The 21788-nt window shown below is 38.2% G+C and overlaps 1 protein-coding gene and 1 pseudogene across 1 annotated transcript in view; both read right to left on the bottom strand.

The window, feature by feature from the left end:
- IL1RAPL1 (interleukin 1 receptor accessory protein like 1) overlaps positions 1-21788 on the bottom strand; it is a 1316165-nt gene that overhangs the window by 64144 nt on the left and 1230233 nt on the right. The window lies entirely within an intron of this gene.
- Positions 8618-9691, bottom strand: LOC105867140 (bcl-2-like protein 1 pseudogene; annotated as a pseudogene).

Below are 21788 nucleotides of genomic sequence, written 5' to 3'. Positions count from 1 at the left end.
TGCAGACATTTTTAGGCTTTTATTGCAGAGGCCTTGCCATCCTCAAATTTTTGTGATTGCATCTTGAGAAGACATCTCCTTTATTTTTGCTCTTTTAATTGCATAGTCACTGTACCAAATCCTTCCTTGATTCTTTTAACTCTTATGGTGCATTCTCATCCTTCGAGAATCTCACATTTTTTAAGCAAATTATTACATTTTCAGCCTCCAAGTATATTTTAAAATGCATAGAGAAAGCATTTATCTTTGCTCAGCATTCAGTAAATTCTTCAGACTTTAGTATCATAAGCAGTTGAAACAAGAAAGAAAGAAAAAACAGAGACAAATAAGAATATGAAAAGGAACAGGAAATGGGAAAGAAAAAAAGGGACATTAATGATAATGAAGGGTATTGAAATGCCTCCAACAGCTTATTCAATGTAAGGGACCACTGTTATGTATAGGTTGTGATGCTCTTCAACAGACCCTGTCCTTTACCTTTTTTGAGCCTATTTTGTCATCTCCCAACCCTGGCTAATAACTAATTGAGGCAGAGTCTATCCAAATGCCTCCCAGTGTCTATTAGTCCCTTCTTCCTTTTGGTAATATAGCCCATAGAGTTTTAGTTGAATACCTGGCTACCCAGTTACAGACTATATTTCTTAGCTTCTCTTACAGCTAGATGTGGCCATGTCATTGATCAGACCAATGAGATGTATGAAGAAGTGATGTGTACAATTTCCTGGATATTTCCTTTATGACAAAGCCTCACACCTGGGACTGGACTTTATGTTTCTCTTTCCTGAAGACTGGAAAGCAGATGTGTCAGTGAACTGGCTTCTACCATATATGAAGACAAAATGGTCGAAGCAACAAGATATAAGGAACATGGATCCCTGTATGACTTAAGGGAATAGAATCGCCTAACCAGTCTGGGACTGTTCTCTACTGGTCTATTTATTGAGAGAAATACACTTCCAGTTTATCAAGTTTATGTCTTCCAGAAGATATTGCATTTTAGAATACACTAGATACCCAGCTTAGTTTGTATCTACTAGTACCTCTACAATCTACTTTTTCGACCTTGCCTGGCAGGTTGTAGTGTGTCAGGATAAAATTATGGCCCTAGACTAATTTGATCCACTTAGCGATGTAGAAAAAACCCCACATGTATCTCTTCCTAATCCCCTAATAGTTTCCCACAGTACCAATATATAAAATGCAGAAACAGAAAATCAGTAGCTCCTTTGAGAAGGAAAGTATGAAATTAGGAACGAGATTCCTTTTAAGAAAGGCCTTAGCTTTAATTAGAGGAAAACTATCAGGCACTTACTTAGACTTTCGTTTATTTAGGGATAATATAGTAAATAGTATCTGTTCTAAAACACATATATCACCTTGTGACTTAAAAAGAGTGTTTTGAGGCTGGGCATGGTGACTCACGCCTGTAATCCTAGCACTCTGCGAGGCTGAGGCAGGCAGATCATTTGAGCTCAGGAGTTTGAGACCAGCCTGAGCAAGAGCAAGACCCTGTCTCTACTAAAAAAAAAAATAGAAATTAGCTGTACAACTAAAAATATATAGAAAAAATTAGCCAGGCAAGGTGGCACATGCTTGTAGTCCCAGCTACTTGGGAGGCTGAGGCAGTAGGATCGCTTGAGTCTAGGAGTTTGAGGTTGCTGAGCCAAGCTGATGCCATGGCACTCTAGCCCAGGCAACAGAGCAAGACTCTGTCTCAAAAAACAAAAAAAAAGTGTTTTGTTTTATTGTTTTTTACATGGACGGGATGGGCTAAAATTAAAGATCTAATTCAAATTGGATTTTGCTACACTCTGTGCATTTTAATTAGGCACCTTCTCTCAAGTTTCTTAACACTCAAGGTCTTAAGAGATAACTCAGATATGTACAAAGTTTGTTTTTCTCATGTTTTTAAATATATAAATCATAATCATTAGGTTTAATGGCTTTCAAGGTTAATGAAATACTCTTTAGGAAGCTTTATAAGCTTATAAAACATGGCTAATGCAGGACATAATGATAACTCAGACATGTTTATTACTAATATGTAAAACAGATGAACATGCAGCGAACTCACTGTTTGTGTTTTCTCCTTTTTGTCTAGAAAGACTTTTGTTTGTCACCATTATATTAACAGTATTCAGTGTAACTGCTGGTGTTCCAGACAGTGGTTTGCTCTGCTTGTCTCCTCTCTATAGTGGCTCAGTAAAATGCTTCTGACAGGTTCTGAGCCTAAAATATACCATGAAGCTTGGTTTTTTGTCCACATTTGATAGGAGACATGATAGCAGTTTGAACTGCCATGGAAGCAGTTTGAGCAATTGAATTTCAAAATGGGAGGGAATTTTCTGTGCTGAGTTAATCAGGAAGAGTTTCAGCAGTTAGTAACATTTATAGATATTTTCGGTACTTAAAAAAATTCACTGTTATTTTCATTTCTAGTCTATAGCCAGAGCTATTTCTTTCAGTTATTTTCATTCTTGAGAAGGACTCATTATTTCTCTTTGCAACATATATTCCTTTCTCAGTCCATTCTAATACTGATGTCTTTAAAACCACTTGAAACTAACCTTGCTATTCTGAAGTTTCAGATCCTGATCATAGAACTTGAGGTTCAGTAGACTTATTTTTTTTCACACTTAAAAGTATTTTTATTGTCTCTAAATGAGCAATTTCTTGAGAAGTTCTGACAATCCTCAAAATTCTTTCCTTCCTTTTGGGGTTCCCAATCTCACTTTCTATGACTTTATCCTCGCTCCTGGTATGTATACTAAAGCAGTATCTCATTAAAACACACACAGACACATACAAAATACTAAGACAGACTGGTTATTCTCCTGTGAGCTATTCGGAAGTTTTTCCACTTGGTTTTTAATCACAACTGCCTTATGTAAGGATTATAAGGCATCAATCTAGAAGGTTTATAACTCTCACAATGTCTTCAATAAAAGAGATTATAAAGGAGCATCTGAGACTGTAATATAGGTTATCACTTGAGAATATTTTTACTGCTTTCTTAAACTAAAAGTATTAACATATGATTTTCTGAGGTCTATTTTTGTGCCCAACACTATTTATTAATCTGTGATTTTTTATTTATATTTTAATATCAGCAACTAAGTGGGAAGTTGTGGAAGTAAATTACAATAACTGAGTCTTCTTGTCTTTAGGAAAATGACCACTTTATGCACTACATGCATAAAGATGAATTCTTTCCCCAACATATTTATGGAATCACTCACATTATTAGCATTCTATCTGTAGTTATAGTAATAAGTTTGCTTATTACTATAAGCAACTTATATTAATAAGTTTGCTTTTTCCCAATACTTGACCCTCATGGGGAATGCCCTTTGGTATATCTTATCTGCATAAGTAAAATGTAGCAATTACTTCTAAATCTTTTCTAGGAAACCCTGGAAACTTTCACATAGCCCAAGATAAAAAAAAGAATAAAGCCATTTGTTCATAGCTAGATGATGCTTCATAACATATTAACTTCTCCCCATGTTGAAAGTTTAATGGCAAGTGTTGCTGATGGGATGTGCATTCTGAATGAAACACCATCTGGGTTGATGAAAATACTCATTGGTCCGAACAACCTGATATTTTAAATTTGCCATGGCCATGCTATAGTTACAGCAAATATTAAGAGTAAATAAAGTTAGTAAATATAACTAGTTTCTCATGAGCAGAACATCAAATCATTTCAAAATTGCAATGCTGAAACATTAATTAGTATTTTTTTCTACCATTATTTAGTCAAAAGATATGCTTCTTGACTTTGTCATTTGAAGTAGGAGGGAGGCTCTTAGGATTCCAAGGTTGAAGCTTTAAAGTACTTTTTGACATATCTCAGTTACCTCTTCATTGTTTTTTATGTATCTTTATTTTCCAAAATTTATACAATATAAAATATTCCTTTTATAATTTAAGAAAACATAAACATGTAGTTTTAAAATGTCACCACATATTCTATAATACTCCAGGGTAGCACAGCAGGTCATGCACCATCTTCTTCGACTAACTCTTTTCTCCAACAGTCTATAATCATAGGAAAGCTCTTGGAGAAACACCTCTCCCTCAGTCAAGATCAGCTCTGTGACTCTAAACATGCTTAGAAAAGTACAGTTGTATAGACTATAGATTAATGATACTCTTTGAGAGTGCAGCATTAACAGAATGTAAGTAGTAGGAGAAACATCTTTCCCACCCATAGTTAAAGACTGTGGGTTTCCCCAACACAAATAAAAATTTTAAATGAGCTTTATTGAATTGGTGTTTGTTTTCAGATTAGCTTCCCTCTTTCCACTGGCACCTCACCCCAAGAATGGAAATTTGGTAGAGTATAAATAAACCCCTTTCATTTACATTTTTGCATAACAACAAATAAGGCTACACCTTGTAGCAGTACTTAATCTTTTAGGAGCGCCAAAGAAAAGGTGTAAATAGCATTTGGGTCCTCTCCTTTATTTAAGCCAGCACTGTCACTTCCATTTGCTCAACTGTTTTTAGAGATTTGTCAGAAATCCTTTTATTCTCACTGTAATAATCAAAACTATTCATCCAAGAAAAATACTGCCTGAAAAAAATAGCGGAAATTGAACATTTTCTTTCATTATTAGAAGGGATGTTTGGGATAAGAATAGAGAGGTAAATTGAGTCAATTATTTCCTAATCCCCTTGTTTATCTAATTGGTATATATACATGTGAGCAATGCAATGAGAACAAATGAGAGGATAAACAAGCTGATCTTTGTGGTCCCACCCTCAGATTTCTACATTACTTCCTTCGTTTATCCTCCCAGTGAGTACCTTCATGAAGCACAAGGATTACCCAGACCCCTTATTCTAGTAGCCACCCAGGCTTGGAATCTCTGAGTAAACATTGTGATGGCTTTGTAATATGCCCACATGGTGAGGCTGAACTACATCTTCCAGAATTCCATTTTCTTATATGTGTCCAGGTAGGGTAGGCTATAAGAGGAAATTCTTTTACACTAGTTGGAGGATGTTAGGAAGGCAATAGCCATTTTGTAGCTGACTTGTTGACAGGAAGCAGCAGTTAGACCTGCAATTGCTGTCTTTGCCCCTGGATCTTCAGCGTCTCTGATCCCTAGACCAAAGGCATGTATGCTCATTCTTAATGTCAAGGTCAGAGGCAACAAGAAACAACACAGGTTTCAGTCTATTCTAGTGGAATTCAAGCCTACTTATGACCTTCACACCTGCCTGCCTGTGAACTTTAGGCTTCAGCAGTACATGCAGAGACTACCTTGTGGAGGATGCTTAGCCAGCTCCCATAATTGTATAAATGAATTCCCTGTACTCATGTATATACATATGTGTCTATTATCTTTCTATATATATGCATGTGTATACACACAGTAGGATACATATATAACACCCTACTGCTCTATTTTTCTGGTTGAACCCTTAATTATACACATGTAATGCAAAAGTTATTACCCTTCCCTGGATATTCTCTCAGTGGGTTGTCTTCTGGGATTTGGAGGACAATGATTTTATTATTTCTCAAAGCCATTAACTTGGTATTTATTAAATATCACATCAGGTGCTAAATAGCAAGCTCCTTTTCCACTTCATCTCCCAATCCTTTCCCTAAATATGTAGCACACTGAAGATTCATTTCTTACCTACTGGCTGCAACCTGATTTCCACTGATAGCATTCCACTGAAATTGATTCTCGGTTTGGGTGGTTATATCTTTATTTTACTGGATCTTTCTACATCTTGGTGTGGTTTATTTCTCCCTCATTTGGGAGTTTCTTTGCTAGATTTCTTGCAACTACCTTCCAGTTTCTTAGGAAGGTAATTCCTCCATGCACCCAGGAAACGTTGGTTGTTTGTCTCTTTAACCTTCTTCTAACATTATGCATGCAACGATGGGCTCAAATACACCAATAAGTTTAATGACTTTACCCACCCATATTTTACTGACCTCCAAATTTAAGTCTTTGGCCTGGGCCTCTCTCCTACATGAACATCTCCACTTGGATATCCCACAAGCATCTCATACTCAGTGTGTCAGCAATTTGATTATTCATCCTTCTCCCCAAATTGCTCATCCTTCTGATTTACTATCTTGGTGAATAATACCTAGTATTCAGTAAGCACTCAGTAATGCTTATTGGGAAGTGAATGAATAAATGAACACTCAGAAAACATTTTTCCACTCTTAAATTATGAGAGTGAATAGGAAATCAATTCATATGCAATAGCTCTTATTCAAATTATGTGAAAGGGACACTCCAGTGAAACAGACTCATCCTCCAAGTAACCCTTAATTTCCTTCCTCCAAGTAAGCCTTAAAACTTTTTGGTTGCAAATACTCTCAAGAATAGAGATCCTGCCCCACCCCCACTCCATCCCATCCCCCCATCCCTCCCCAAAAAACATTTGTGTGTGTGTAATTTTAAGGCCATTTGAAATTCATTCCTAGACTCATGAATTTGGGTTAAGGATCTGTGATCAGGTTTATATAGTAGAAAACGTTAATTAGTCTTTTAGATGAGGCATAACCTCACAAGAAGGTGTCAGGGCATTCATGCTGCTTTCAGGTATCTGTTTTTGTCTATTTGAATTAATAGAAATAAAATCCTAGGGTTGTTTGTCAAAACGAAGATGATTGTCCTACTGAGACTTTTGAAAAAATTTAACTAAAACATCGATGATGTATCTGGTGAAAATAAAGTAGTAAAGGGTTTAAATGAAATAAACTAAGATATTTGTGAGGTTTTATCCTAACAGTTAGATGGAATTTAAGAGATACAGTTTTTAATTGTTTCTATGTGCTAAAAATATCAAAACCTCTTCTGTATTAAAATCATTGCTCCTCTCATCTGAATTTTCAGATATTCTTTCGCCAATTAAGTGTTTTATTATAGATTTTTAGGAAAATGAAATAATTTTACTATCATTTGTTGAATACTAACTGGTTTATCAGCCAGTGGGAAACACAAAGATAACTTTTTTCAAGAAGGCACCGTTCTCTCAAAATGTACTTATTATTAACTATTCTGTGTAAACCAAAATGCAGTTCCATAACGGAGAATAACGTGAAATAACAGTAAAAACAATTACAATAGAACATGAATGAAAAATTATCACAGTAGCCAGAAATACATTTTTGAAACAAGAAATTTGACATTGATTTCACTGATTATGGTTTTCCCCACATTCCAAAGTAGGTAGGGCCACTGGCACATACTTGTAAACTTTTTTTATTTTTTTTCCCTGAGTCAACAATTTATTAGTGAACTGCACTTTCACCTTCACCCAGACTATTCCAAAGAGCTGGAACAAGGGGGGGGGGACACATGCCCCTCAGGAGCCAGGACCCCTGGATGGTTTCCACCCCCCACCCCAACCCCCACCAGGGCAGGTTTCCCCGACCAGGGCAGGGAGCAGCAGGCTGTCCAATCTCTGGCACCAGCTCTCCACATGCGTGCACACAGCAAGCCAGCGGCTCCTCACACATAAATACAGACATACTTAACAAAAATAGTATATCATCTTCACAAGGAAGAAAAACTAGTCTCACATATCTGTGTCAGAGCGCCCAGGATGACTGGGGCTGGGCCCAGACGCCCAGGGATGAGACTGGCTAAGGGTGCAGCAGAGGAGAGAGGGCTGAAGGGATCAGGCTAGATGGGGCTGGGGTACAAATCTGCCTGGTCAGGCAGGACTGGCCCCTGCAGTCTGCCCCACTCCCACCCTGTGAACCAGGCTTTTCTTTCTACCCTTCCTGCCCCAAGACCTGAGGGCACCCACAGCTGTCCCTATCTATAGCTCCTCTTCACCTCTGAGCTGAGGCCCCAGAACCTCTGGACTCCATGGGCAACAGCCCAAGGCAAAGATGCCACACACCAGCCGATCTTGCAGGAAGTGAGGCAGTTGAGGCCATCAACAGCTCTGGGGCACCATCTGTCTTGGGCATGGGAACCAGGGGGAGGGAAGGGACTACGGTGGTGCGAAAATGCAAGGACCATTCTAGCTTCGGCGTGGGATGGGGCTGGCCTCTAGCCAGAGGCCTCTGGAGGACATTCAGAAAGGAGTGGGGACTTTGGCCAGACCAGAGGTGCGGGGTCCTGGTCCTTGCTTCTTTATTCCAAGCAGCCTGAATCTGTAGTCACAAATGTCTCCTAAGTGGCTCTTGGGGATGGGGATGGAATGAAGAGGATTCTAGGTCAGGGGTAGGGATGGGGAATGATCAATTCTGAGGCCACATTGAAACAAAGGCAATCTAGTCTCTCAGGAAGAGGTTCCTAAAACTCGCCAGCTCCCTGGCAGAAAAACACTTCTGGGAGGCTAAGTGGTAAGGGTTCCACCAATCAGGCAAGGCCATCCTGCCCCCAGCCACAAGCCCTCCAGTATCTGCCAGCCTCCATGGGGCAGATTTTGGGGACTTTGTGGATTTCAAGGCTGAGAGAACTGAGATGTGTGTGTGTGGGGGGGAAGGTGGCTCTCACCGAAGCGTGGTAAATTCTAGAAAACTAGTTGCAGGGGACCAGGTATAGGCCCAAGCCAGTGATGGGTGGGTGGGCGGGCTTGGGCTGCATGTAGTAGTTCTCCTGGTGGCAATGTGGCTGGACGGAGGGATGTGGTGGGGCAGGGCAAGGGATGGGAGGGTGAGTGGATGGTCAGTGTCTGGTCATTTCCTATTGAAGAGCAAGCCCAGCAGAACCACACCAGCTACAGTCATACCCGTCAGGAACCAGCGGTAGAAGCGTTCCTGGCCCTTCCGGCTCTCGGCTGCTGCATTGTTCCCGTAGAGTTCCACAAAAGTGTCCCAGCCGCCGTTCTCCTGGATCCAAGGCTCTAGGTGGTCATTCAGATAAGTGACCATCCAGGTTACGATCCGGCTCACCAACACTTGCATTTCCTTGTCTATGCTTTCCACGCACAGGGCCCCGCCGAAGGAGAAAAAGGCCACAATGCGACCCCAGTTTACCCCATCCCGGAAGAGTGCGTCCACTACCTGTTCAAAGCTCTCATATGCTGTCTCTGGGGTGATCTGGAGCTGGGATGTCAGGTCATTGAATGTCCGCCGGTACCGCAGTTCAAACTCCTCACCCGTCTCCCTCAGTGCATGCTTCACTGCTGCCATGGGGACCTCCTCCCCGGCATCCAAACTGCTGCTGTGGCCAGTGGCTCCATTCGCCGCAGGGCTGTCCTCCAGGTGCAAGGATGGGTTGCCATTAATGGCCCTGGGGGTCTCCATCTCCGACTCAGTCCCTTCTGGGGCCTCAGTCTTGTTCTCTTCCACATCGCTAAACTGATTCAAGCTGTATCCTTTCTGGAAAAGCTTGTAGGAGAGAAAGTCAACCACCAGCTCCCGGCTGCTCTGAGACATTTTTCTAACAGGGATGGGCTCAACCAGTCAATTGTCCAAAATGCCTGCTTACTCACTTAGTGATTCTCTTCTAAGGTCCAAAGCCAAGATAAGATTGTTCAAATCCGTCTCAGGCGACAGCAGGCAGGTGCAGCCCCCGGAAGATCTTTTGTAGCATTAGGTCGGGAGAGGAGGTGGTGGACGGGATGCCAGTAACTCAGCCGGCCTCGCGGCGCCTGGCAAATAAAGCAACCCCAGCGGTAGGGATCTTGCGACCCGGCAGGCTGGGAGCTCAGAAGGCGGCACAGGAATTGAGAAGCTCAGGAACTAGTCCCTTCGCTTGCTTCCTCCTCCAACGCCGGGATCCAGGGCAGCTGTCCTGAAGCCGCGGCCTCCTGCAGCTGAGGCCTCTTTCTACCCGGAAGCCCAGCCCCCACGCTCTTGCACGCCCCTAGGCTCTCCTCCGCCTCCTATTGGGAACCAGGAGAACCCTCCCCGCAGGTGGCTAGTACAGGTTTAGTTTAGTTTTTTTTTTTTTTTTCCTGTTTAAGTACCACCCAGGGTGAGGCTTCCAAAGCCCTGAAAGGACTTTTCAATAGGGCTCAAGGTTTCCATGAGGGACGCTAGGAGAGGGAAACTGCCTCGCATCTGCGAACTGCCTCGCATCTGGAATCTGACTTCGGAAAGGCTACCCACGGCCTTTCTGGGATGCTGAAAGCCTGAGAGCCCTTGCAAGCGCTGCTAGTTTTCTTTGAATTCCTCAAAGGCCCTAGACGTGGTGGTGGTGGTGGTGGGGGAGGATTGCTGGGTCTTTCATTCCCTCCAAGGACACAATGGCCGCCGGTGCCCTGCACAAAGACCCAGTGAGAGTGAGGCGCTGGGCCTCACCTGGGGTCTGGCAGACGGGTCAAGGCCTGCTCCAGGCTTCCCACAGCTGAGACCACGTTTTCCTGGGGACAGGCCTAAAGTGGCTTCCAGCAATCTCTTTCTTAAATGTGTCTGTCAACAAAATTAACACCTAGGTTGATGCATTAATAAGCAATTAATTGGCTGGTAGGGACATATGGATGAGGATTACAGAAGGGAATCCCTCTGGCTCTGTCTACTCATGGAAAATAAGATCTGAAATCAGCAGAGAAAGAAGGAATTTTTGGAAACTTGTCACCTCATTATTGCAAAACCAATGTTCCTGGTTACTTTAAGAATATCATAGTATTTCCCCCCAAATGTTTCTTGTTCTTGTATTTCTCAGCATAAACAATAAATCTTTGTTTAAATAAGTGTTGTTCTAATTTATTTCATAGATACACACACATAATTCTTTTTTTAGATAACGTAGGGGAGATATTATTCAACCTGTAACCTTAAATAAGAGACTGAAATCTTAAATGTCAGGATGGTTTAAGACAATGATGCATAATAACGCCAGTTAACAGTCCCCTGCATAAAAATTCACATTTCAGGTTTTCTGAAAACACACTATGTAGTCTGAACAAAGCAGGTCCCCAGGCTTATTTTGGTGCTCTAGTCACTAACTTGCAATCTCTATGCTAAAACTCAAATGTAGTGGTTGGAATCCAGGCCCCTGAGTTAGCTAAACTTATATCCAAATAGAATTCTATCTTTTATTATCTCCTTGATCTTAAGCAAGTTATGTTACTTAACCACTCTGATATTTTAATTGTCTCATTTGCAAAACTGGATGTAAAAATATATAATTTCTAGGTTTGTTATAAGGATTAAATGTATGAGCAAACTATGTAAAGCACTTAGCATATAATAGATTAGCACAGAGTAACAGATCAATAAATGATGTGTGTGAGTATCACTAAAAATGACATGTGAGTCAAAGTACACAGCCCTGAATAATACAGTGCCTACTAGGTGCCAAACTGAAAAATATCTCTTAAGAAAACAGAACTAGTCTTCTGTTTACTATTAATTACTGTTAACATTATCATGTTATATTTCCGCATACCCAATATTTCCAGGCTTCTTGACTTAACAGATTGTGCCCTGTTTCCCCTCATTCTCTGTTAGTCACCAGAAACACTGCTGAACTCAAGGTCAACCTATTCTAAGGGTGAAAGAGCAGGTGCTGTCAATTGAAGTGAAGGCTCTTCACTGCTTTGCTCTGCCCTGCTGAATTTCTTCTTGAGACACATTCTCTCTTGCCATTCCCTATACTCAAGTCTTTCCCCATTTCCAATCTTCACTTCAAGTTGCCATCTTAACCACGTAGCAGGGCAGTCTTTTAGATTTAGACTTAACTCAGCCCATCCAGAAAGCCTTTCTTGAGTATTTCCATAATTTTTCCTCATTATCTTCCCATGTGGCCAAACAAACCCTTGATATATTCCCCAGGTACCTTTTAAATTTTATCCCTTTATTCAAATCCATTATGCTTGTATTTATCTTTTTTGCCTCTATACTACATTGTAAAGTTATTTGCAAACAATGGGTGCATCTAAATAAAAAGTTATGAATTGTATACTCTCTTATTTTAGCTTAAAGTACTCCTGGGACATCATTAGTGATAGTGTAAAAATTTTCATATATTAAATCTGTAAGGAAATACCAGATATTTTTCCTTGTCCTGTAAGGGTTCGCTTTACGCTCACTCTCACATGAATAAACAAACAAGGTAACAAATAAACAAACAAAAAATCTTCAATGCCAGAGAAGTATGAAATGCTTTCTTTAAGAACTTCTTATAATAATGTATTCTTTTCTACATTGAAAAAGTAACTATAAGCTTGAATGAGAGGTTCTAAGGCAGGTAAAGTTGAAAGCAAATCTAGCAAATTATGTTAAGCCTCATTTGAGTGGGAAAAGAAAATGTTATATGTAATCAAGGCCACGGTTTATATTTAACTTTCAGAAACATATAATAACTTTTGAAACCCATAAGCAACTATGCCTACATCAGCATAAAAATTCATAATTGTGCCTGATGGACTATCTCCCAATATTGGGCTTTAAATCTCTAAGAGGATGGAGTAGATATAAAGTTATTTAACATAAAGTTATTTAACAAAGGCTTTTTATGTCTATCAAACTCTTTGAGATAGTATTAATAGTTATTCATAATTAGTGAAGAATTTCCCAAATCTTCCTTGACTACAGGTCAAAGTCTTTTAAGATGAATTACATTAGTATTGTACTTATGTCCTTTATACTTTTTGTAAAAAATTATAACTGTAAGATAACTAAGGATGATCTATTTTCATAGGTGTTGCAGCTCAAACCATAAATCAAACCATTAAACTCAAATCTTTTAAAATTTTTAATTATTATGAGTACATTATAGTTGTATATATGTATAGGATATATATCCCATTTTGATACAGGCACACAGTGTGAATTAATCATATCAGGATAATTGGGATATCCATCACCTCAGGCATTTATAATTTCTTTGTCTTAAGAACAATTCCAATTCTATTCTTTTAGTTATTTTAAAATATACCATAACTCTTTGATTTTAATCACTTTGTTGTGCTATCAAATATTATTCATTCTGTCTATAATGTTTAACTATATTTTTGTACCCATTAACCACCCTCACTTTATCCCCCGTTCCCACTTCTTTTCCAATCCTCTAATAACCATCATTCTACCCTCTGTCTCTACAAGATCAATTTCAAATTCAAATCTTTTAAAGCAAGGATTTTTATTTTAATCTAGGCTTCTTATTCTTTCCTAAAAGTGTGTATAATAATCTTTTAGGTAGTTCTTAGTGGGCATCAGCCCCCTTGCTAAAACCTACATGAATATAACCATGTCCATCAATGTCATCACTAACACATCCTTCTAAATGAGATCTATTAGAGGAGGTTCATACAATCCTGAGCCTCAGAGCCTGTGAGTAGGATTCTGGGACCAAAAGCCATGGCTCCCACTTTGGACTAAGAAGCCTCTCAGTGGAGATTTAGAGTGATCACCATTAGTCCCTGCTGATGGCCATTTGGAAGAGAAGAACACTCATCTTGAATTAAGGAAGAGGCTGAAAGCACAGGCCTTCTTTGGGGAACAAAGGAACAGAGAAATCTGACCTAAAAGAAAAATCTGCCTGTTATTTTAATGCTGTTCTCAATGATTAGATTTGAATAGTTCATACAAAGGAAACTGAGAGTTAAAGAAATTGAAGACAGTTTGTGTCTTAGAAGGCAAGGACCCCTTTGTTAGGAGGAGGCCAGAGGTGAGACAGCACTCGTGGTGCTCCAGCATGCAAGACCCAGAAGCAGTGAACCGGGAGAAAGGATTTCACACCTGGTTATTTAACAGTATAACCCAGAAATCAGTAACCTAGTTATTTAACAAGCTTTCCTGATGACTCAGATGTATAGGAGCTTTGGGAACCTCTGGGTTTTATCTGCGGAGACAGAAAGAAACAAATTGAAGATACTAGAAGCTGGGTTTGGGGGGTGCCATCAGAGTGAGTGCAATGCCTGACCCCAGCTGGAACATGACCTATCTGGAGTGGATCAGAGGAACTGAAGAACCAGATGCCTTGAGGTTGTGTCCTAGATGCTAACGGGTGGGTAGAACATATTGGAATCCATAGATGGCTAAAACAAAGTAAAGTTGGGATAAGCCTTGAATTCTCAGTGGGTAGGAGTTGCTAAGTGGTACGGTATAATTTAGTGATCTGCATTTTGGAAAGTTGGCATTTTCTGTGGAGGCTATTGAAATGCTGTTAGCATAATTAGGATCAAATCATCATCTTTATCCTTGGGCAAAATGAATTTGATGGAAATAGTAGGAACTCTTACCTCATTTTAGTTACAATCAGGTTTTTGGTTAGTCCTTCCAGAGTAAGCATTGCTTTATTCAATAAGTTCTTCATTTTCCATACCTCTGTCACTGCAGCTTGGCTGCATGTGATTTAGAAACAGTGAGTAATTAGAAAGGAGAGGAAGTGGGCTAGGACTACATTTTTGCAACCACTTCTAATTTCTGGTATTTAGTTTCCATGGACGCTGACTGATTTAAAGCTATGTCCCCTATCCCAGTTATAAATATTCCCATCTGTGATTAGAGAACCTGCTGCACTTAACTCTGAGGTAGTGTAGGCACAGCTGGTCCCAAGCCATGCCCTTGAGTAACTGATAGTGGGAATGAATTTAAATGATAAAGAGAACAGACATTGGGAGAATAGAAATAAAAAGCAGAATTTAAACACTATAAGCAACATTATTTGGGACTTGAAGTTTTCCTTCATCTTTAACATTCTTATTCTTTAGTCATAAAAAACTTCTTTGAAGATAGGTACTGTATGGTATATACATACATACACACATCATGTGGTATATATTATATCATATATATATGATATCATATATATATGTATATAATAGGTATGTATATTGTGTATGTATAATAAATGACATACCAAATCAGATGGTCATAGTAAAATAAAATTCGAACAGTTACAAAGGGTATAAGATGAAGTGTAAAGAGCTGCTACCCACATTCTCTGCTTTGATTTCACTCTCCAGAGGTAACCATGGAAACACTTTCTTCTGTATGTTTCTTGGCTAATACAATATATATGCACACAATATGTATGTACAACAATATATTTAATACAAAAGTATGCCTATGTACACCTGTGTATTTATATAGAAATAGTCACATGTGCAATATACACACATACTCATATATACTTTAAACAGCACAAGTAAGATGATATCAGTACAAGGAGCTCTATTTTGTCATTCTAATAGTTACAGAGTATTATAATATCTGGATTATAGTTTATTTAACTAATTCATATTCTTAGATTTTTTTTCTTTTTGTAATTATTACAAAAAGGGCAGCACTAAACCTCTTTGAATAGATATATCTACAGTAAAGTGTAATTAACATATCATACTTTGAAATGGGCCACAAATAAAAATAGGAAGTTTGAAGTATAGATCTCAAACTGGTGAAAATACACAAGGTAAATGAGAAAGAAAAATCGGAAATGATGAAAGACTGTGGCAGACACTAAACTTAATACCCAAACTATTCCAATTAGTAGTAAACTGCAGTGAATCTAAACTTTATAAGCTACATTTAGTTTCTTATTTCAAATATGAGTTTTAATTTTGTGATGTTAATGAGCCTACATTTGAGTGTCTGGCACATAAAAGAGCATGAACCCATACTCCATGAAACTACCATTCTTGCAAGGCATTTTAAGATCAATCAGACACATTTAGAAAACAAATTATAATAATTTTTTTCTTTTAAAATTAAAGCACTTTCAGCTAGTAAAAAAAAGCAAACAAGTTGAACTTGAAAGTATAATTTTGGAAGGTTAATTACAGATAAAAGAAAATTTGAAAACTTGGATTGTAGAGATGGTAGAATCTGTTTTGAGCCAAAAAGGAATAGCCAAGCTGAAAAAAATATATGTAGCTTTATTTACTGACACTAACAAGGGATTTCTTTTCAGGTGCTCAGAAACATTGGAGAACAACTAGTTGCTAGACTCAGATTACCTCTATTATGTGTCTTATGGTTTTATTAAAACATAGATGATTTGGTAGTTTCCTTAGTCCTGGATTCTCAATATTTAAAATGATCCCTGTGAAGACGTATAAAAAAATTGTTTCATGGAAAACAGTTAGTGAGGAATTTTTCAACAAGGTATACAGTTTGTGGTTGGCATTAAATTGCCTGGAAATGTAACTAGATGGGTATGTACACTGAAAGGGTCATATCACGAAAGGCAGAGCTGAAGTATGGTAGCCTTCAATAAGTACTACTTTTCATGCCAAATTCCTCAGCTCCAGCATTATTCACAAGGGCTACTTCATCTCAAATAATTCACCTTTTAATTTTTTTTTTTTTTTGAGACAGTCTCACTCTGTTGCCTGGGCTAGAGTGCAGTGGCATCAGCCTAACTCACAGCAACCTCAAACTCCTGGGCTCAAGCAATCCTCCTGCCTCAGCCTCCTGAGTTAGCTGGGACTACAAGCATGCACCACCATGCTCGGCTAATTTTTTTCCATATATATTTTTAGTTGACCAATTAATTTCTTTCTATTTTTTTAGTAGAGACGGGGTGTCACTCTTGCTCAGGCTAGTTTCGAACTCCAGACCTTGAGCGATCCGCCCGCCTCGGCCTTCCAGAGTGCTAGGATTACAGGTGTAAACCACCACGCCTGGCCACCTTTTCATTTTTTTTAAGGAGCTCAACACAGTGGTAAAAATCAAACTTTATAAACAACAGTGGTTGAAATTCTCATCTAAAATTGAGCCCTCTTACTGATAAGTATAAGAAAAAGCTATGAATATTTTTATTACTCATGACAGGATCACTATACTGAAAATGAAGATTGAGTATTGGGTAAAAAGTTCATGAGGATTATGAGTTGTTTGAGACTCTTAGTTGATTAATAAGTTCAAAATTATACTGTTACTTATAAATATAGAACTCCGTCAGTCATTTTTTGCTTTATGATAAATCCCTTTTATTCTTCCCTGAGACAATAAGAAAGATAAACCAGTGGGTCAGAGACCCTTTCCATCCATCACTGGACATAGGTGACTTGACCTCTCAAGAGAGGGTGAACTTATTAAAGTATCCACTAATAATAGCCTAAAAAGATTGTTTTTTTTTCTACTTTTTGCCATCATTTTGAGTGACTATGCCTAGAAATAATTCTGACATAGATCAAAACCATAAAAAAGAACAAAAACAAAAACAAACTATTGCTATATGTATCCTCATAGTTATAAAAGTAAGTCTCTTAAATAACAATATGGTGATGCCTCATCAGAGAAGTCCTGAGATGAGTGTTAGCCAATTTTTTAAAAGGGAGAGATTGGATGCAACTGGATCTCATTCTTAACCAATGCAACAATAAACTTCCAATGGTAGATTATTTTAAAAATAGCTTTAATGTTGAAATAATCATAAAGAGACCGAATTGGTTCCACTGTTAGTATGCTGATATGGAAAGTTGAAGAAACATAGTTATAATGTCTTAAATGCCATAAATTATTATGCAAATAGTTCAAACTACAAATTGCTTCTTAACATTAAATGTTTTATGCAAAACAGCTGAATGATGTTAAAAATAAATTTTGCTGAAAATTTCCAATTTTCCTGTTCCTATAATTTGCAGAGATGACCTGTGGTGATTTTGCTCTAATAATTTTTCTGTTTTTACAAGTGGGAGTTGAGAGACTTAATTAGGCTGTTTTCTTAAGAGCTGAAAAATTAATAATACCTTCTTTATTTGTGCTGAAGTATTTTTATATACAAGTAAAATATAGATTATGGGATATTAGCAATATTCATTGCAGAATGGAAATTCCTATTCATTGGTTGGAGTCAGCTATATACAGGGGATTCCAAGTACTCTAATGAGAAGCATATTTTCATAATTTTGCTTAGGGCTCAACTAAAGATGTGAAATTAGCAGTGTAAATCATCAAAACAAGGAAATAAAAATGGTTTCAGTAAGAATTTCATACACATTTTATTCCATGGTTTATATCTTGCGTGATAGGCTTCTGTAGCACAATTACTTTAGGAACTATAATTTTCAAATTAAACTCTGATTTCTAGGTCCTATTAGGTCTACTCCATATTGCATTTAACTCTTGTTTTAATTTCTATCTAAGTTGTATTATGTGAATGGTGATTGTGGAAAAATTATTATAGTTTTCTGAGTCAGGAGTTGCCATTTAGATCTATTTTAACTTTTTAAAGCACTCAAAATCTTATATTGTCATTAAGTTATTAGCAGTGACTCTTTAGTCATTATTCTTAAAGATTTTCAGTGATCAATTATGAAATTCTGAATAAGTATCAATAATAGCTTTTCCTAACTTGGTTAGAATTTAATGCCTAAGGGAAACGTCTATTTCCCCCTCAAGTTAATACTAGTTTTTACCCTCTAATCATCTTCATTAAGAGAAATTTCATATGATCAAAACCTCTGGAGTGGAGATAGAAGAACATGGAGCAAAATATATCCACAGAGCAGGAGGTTCTATAAAGAGATTAAAAGGAATAAATGATTGCTTATTGCTTACTTCTAGCAAGCATGGATAGCTAAATAAATTATGGTTCTTTAGGGTGAAATAACAACATCCAAAATTTGGGAGAAATATCTTCTAAAATTCTTGTTTTTGCTGCCAATGTACTAAATGACTTTAGTTGTAAACCACTGAGTTAAATCTATGACCGAGTTTCTCTCTTTTGGACATTTTGTTAATTAAATCATGAGGCTGCAAATGCTTTACATGCTTAATTTTCCATGTACAAATTTTATTTAGAACTCTGTGGCAATCAATGTAAGTATTATTTCTTTAAAAGTTGCCTAACATATAATGCCACCATTCATCTTTTATCATGTAAAATAAATATTTTAAAATGTTAATAAGAATAATTTAAAACAAATACTACTTGTAACAAATTATCTCCCATACATCAAAAATCTTTGACAAATCATTCAACATTGTGACTGCTTTAATTTTGATAGTTATATGTATTTTTTCAATGATTTTAATATGCTTTTAATAGTTCAGATATTCACTGAGTTACTTCTGTGTGCTAGGCACTACTCTCAGTGGTTGGGATGTGTACAAGAACAAAGCAAAGCTTTCAGCCCTCATGGGACTTGCATCCTAGTGTAGCAGACAAATGATAAGGAATGGAGAAAAATTATATAGTATGTTCAAAGGTGATCAAATACATGGGAAAAGGAAAAAAGATAGAACTCAGGAATACTGGCAGTGGAATGTATCTGCAATTTTAAATATGAAGTCAAGATGGGATTCGTTGAAATGGTAACATTTGAGAAAAGACTTGAAGGAGCTAAGAGAGTTAGCCAGGTTATGTTATGGAGGAGCACAACAGGCAGAGGGGCAGTGAGAACAAAGTCCTAAGCAGGGAGAGTGCCTAAAATGTTAGAGGAATAGCAAGAAGACCAGTGAGATCGTTGTGGCATGTGAAAGTTAGACAGGAGGACAGATGTGGTTGGACAGGGGATGGAAGGTTCACCTGCATTGGATGTTGTAGGTCACTGTAGGGACTGTTGCTTACGATGTAAAACAGGGAGCTTTTGAGCAGATAAATTATATGAGAAGTGCCTCATACCAGGGTGATAAGAGTTGAGGAAGTGAGAAGTGGCCAAATTGTAATGGCCAAATTTATCTAGATGCTGGATAAATTTCAAGTTACTGCCATCAAAATTTCCTGACACATTGGATGTGAAGAGTGAGGGGAAAAAAGTCAAAGATGATTCCTAAGTTTTTGGCCTGAGTACCTGAGAGATGGAGTTACTGTCCCTGAGGTAGAGGATCTGTGGGTGGTACATGTCTGCAGGTAAAGATCAGGAGCTCAGTTTTGAACATGTGGAATTTGGAGTGTGTATTCCAGTGGGGATGAATAGACAGATCTGAGAGACTAGGAAAAGTGTCAGAGCAGGGTATACACATGTAGGAGTCACTGGCATATACATGAGATGAGATCATCAATGGAATGAGAGTACAGAGTAGAGAAGATCAATGACTAAGCGCCAGAGCACTGCAATATTAGGAGATCAGGGGGAAGAGGAATAAACAGCAAAGGGAGAGTGAGAGGGAGTGGCCAGAAAGGTGGGAAAGAAACTAGGAGAGTGTGATGTCCTGGAAGCCATGTGAAAGAGTATCATGGAGGAGTGATGTTCTTCAGTATAGCTAGACTGTGCATTGTGTCCAGTGCAGCTCTCAGGGCAAGTAAGAAGAGGATGGCACATTAGCCACTTTTTTTTTTAAGACAGGGTCTTACTCTGTTGCCAGGGCTAGAGTGCAGTGGCATCATCATATCTCACTGCAGCCTCAAACTCCTGGGTTTAAGAGATCTTCCTGCCTCAGCCTCCTGAGTAGCTGGGACTACAGGCACACACCACCACATCCAGCTAATGTTTTCTATTTTTAGTGGAGATAGGGTCTCATTCTTGCTCAGGCTGGTCTCAAACTCCTGACCTCAAGTGATCTTCCTGCCTCGGCCTCCCAGAGTGCCACGATTATAGGCATGAGCCACTGGGCCCAGCCTCAAATTAGCCATTAAATTCAATAACATGGTGGACACAAGAAATTATATATTATATATTATTCATTATGATGCATGTTATACATCATATATTCCATTTAGAAAATAGGCTGGAAGGAAATAAAAATAGGCTTTGCTCTTGTGAATAGAATAAACTTGAATTAGGTAAAAAATGAGATCAGGTATCATTTTTAATATCCTTGAGCATTTTTGAGAAATGTGTTTCTACCAAATTGCTGCAGTTAGATGAATGGCTAAAAATGGTTCTGTAAAACAGGGGTGAAAACAGAGAAAGGGAAGAGATGGTTATCGCCCAAACTCTCAACCCTGTAAGCCATCTTGTTTATTTAAATAAAGAGAGAGCAATCTCATCAAAGTTGCAGAGTACAATGTGGTTGAGTTCACAATGCAGTATTTAATTAGAAAATGTTAATCAAGCTTCCTAATTCAACCTCATATCAAAGAAAAGTCTTGGCAGGCACACATAAGCCAGCTCTTAAAGCTCAATCATAAAACATGAAGCCTGATGCAGGTCATACCCTGTGTTGCTACATTATGGCAGAAAAATTATTCCAATTTTGAATTCATAGAAGGCTATAGTAAAAGCCTGAAATGTCCTTTTCCCATTGACAAATGGAGACTCAAAAAGCTGCTTTGGTCCAATCTTAAATAGAACAGTAGCCTTAAGGGAACTTGTAAAGTCGTCTAACACTGGAAGTCTATAGGATTCCTCCATGGATACATGGAAAATGGAGGAGGCAGAGTATGAATGTAATCTTAAATTATGCCAGAACAAAAAAAGGATCCAGAGCAAGCTCACTACAATGATCTTTATGCTTTTTATAATGGCCAAATGTACTTCTCTTTTCGTGTAAAAAATGTAATAAAATTTTTCTCTTGGGTCTGGACTTTATATGTCAAGTTTCTGCCTGCAGCTAATTTTTATGACTGAATTGCAAACCCCTGAAAGCAGCATTTATGCTGAAAATGCTGACAGCTCCATAGCTAGAGCAGTGCTAATGATAAGAGCATGAACATAAGGCTGTGCTTGGTAGCCAGTGAATTTCCCAATCCTAACAGAATGAATATTATAAAACATAGAATATAATCAGCTTCATTATATTAGGAAGACAAGGAACAGGAATATAGTGTTACAAGTTCAGCACATTAGGATTCTTCTAGGTGCATATGTTTAGCAAATTTAGGAAGAAAATGATAGTCAAAGGACAACTACTTTGAAGAATGAATAAATGTGTGGCCCTACTTTACTGAAAATCTCATCTAACTGACTTTTGTTTCGTTTTTCTAGCTTCATCCATCTATTTAGTTGATTAGAAAGTACTGCAAACTGTTTACTGATTATTATTTCCCTCTCATCAGATCACCAGATTCTAC

The sequence above is a fragment of the Microcebus murinus genome, chromosome X, assembly GCF_040939455.1.
Source record: "Microcebus murinus isolate Inina chromosome X, M.murinus_Inina_mat1.0, whole genome shotgun sequence".
NCBI classification, from domain to species: domain Eukaryota; kingdom Metazoa; phylum Chordata; class Mammalia; order Primates; family Cheirogaleidae; genus Microcebus; species Microcebus murinus.
This window is presented reverse-complemented; position numbering and strand designations above follow the sequence as displayed.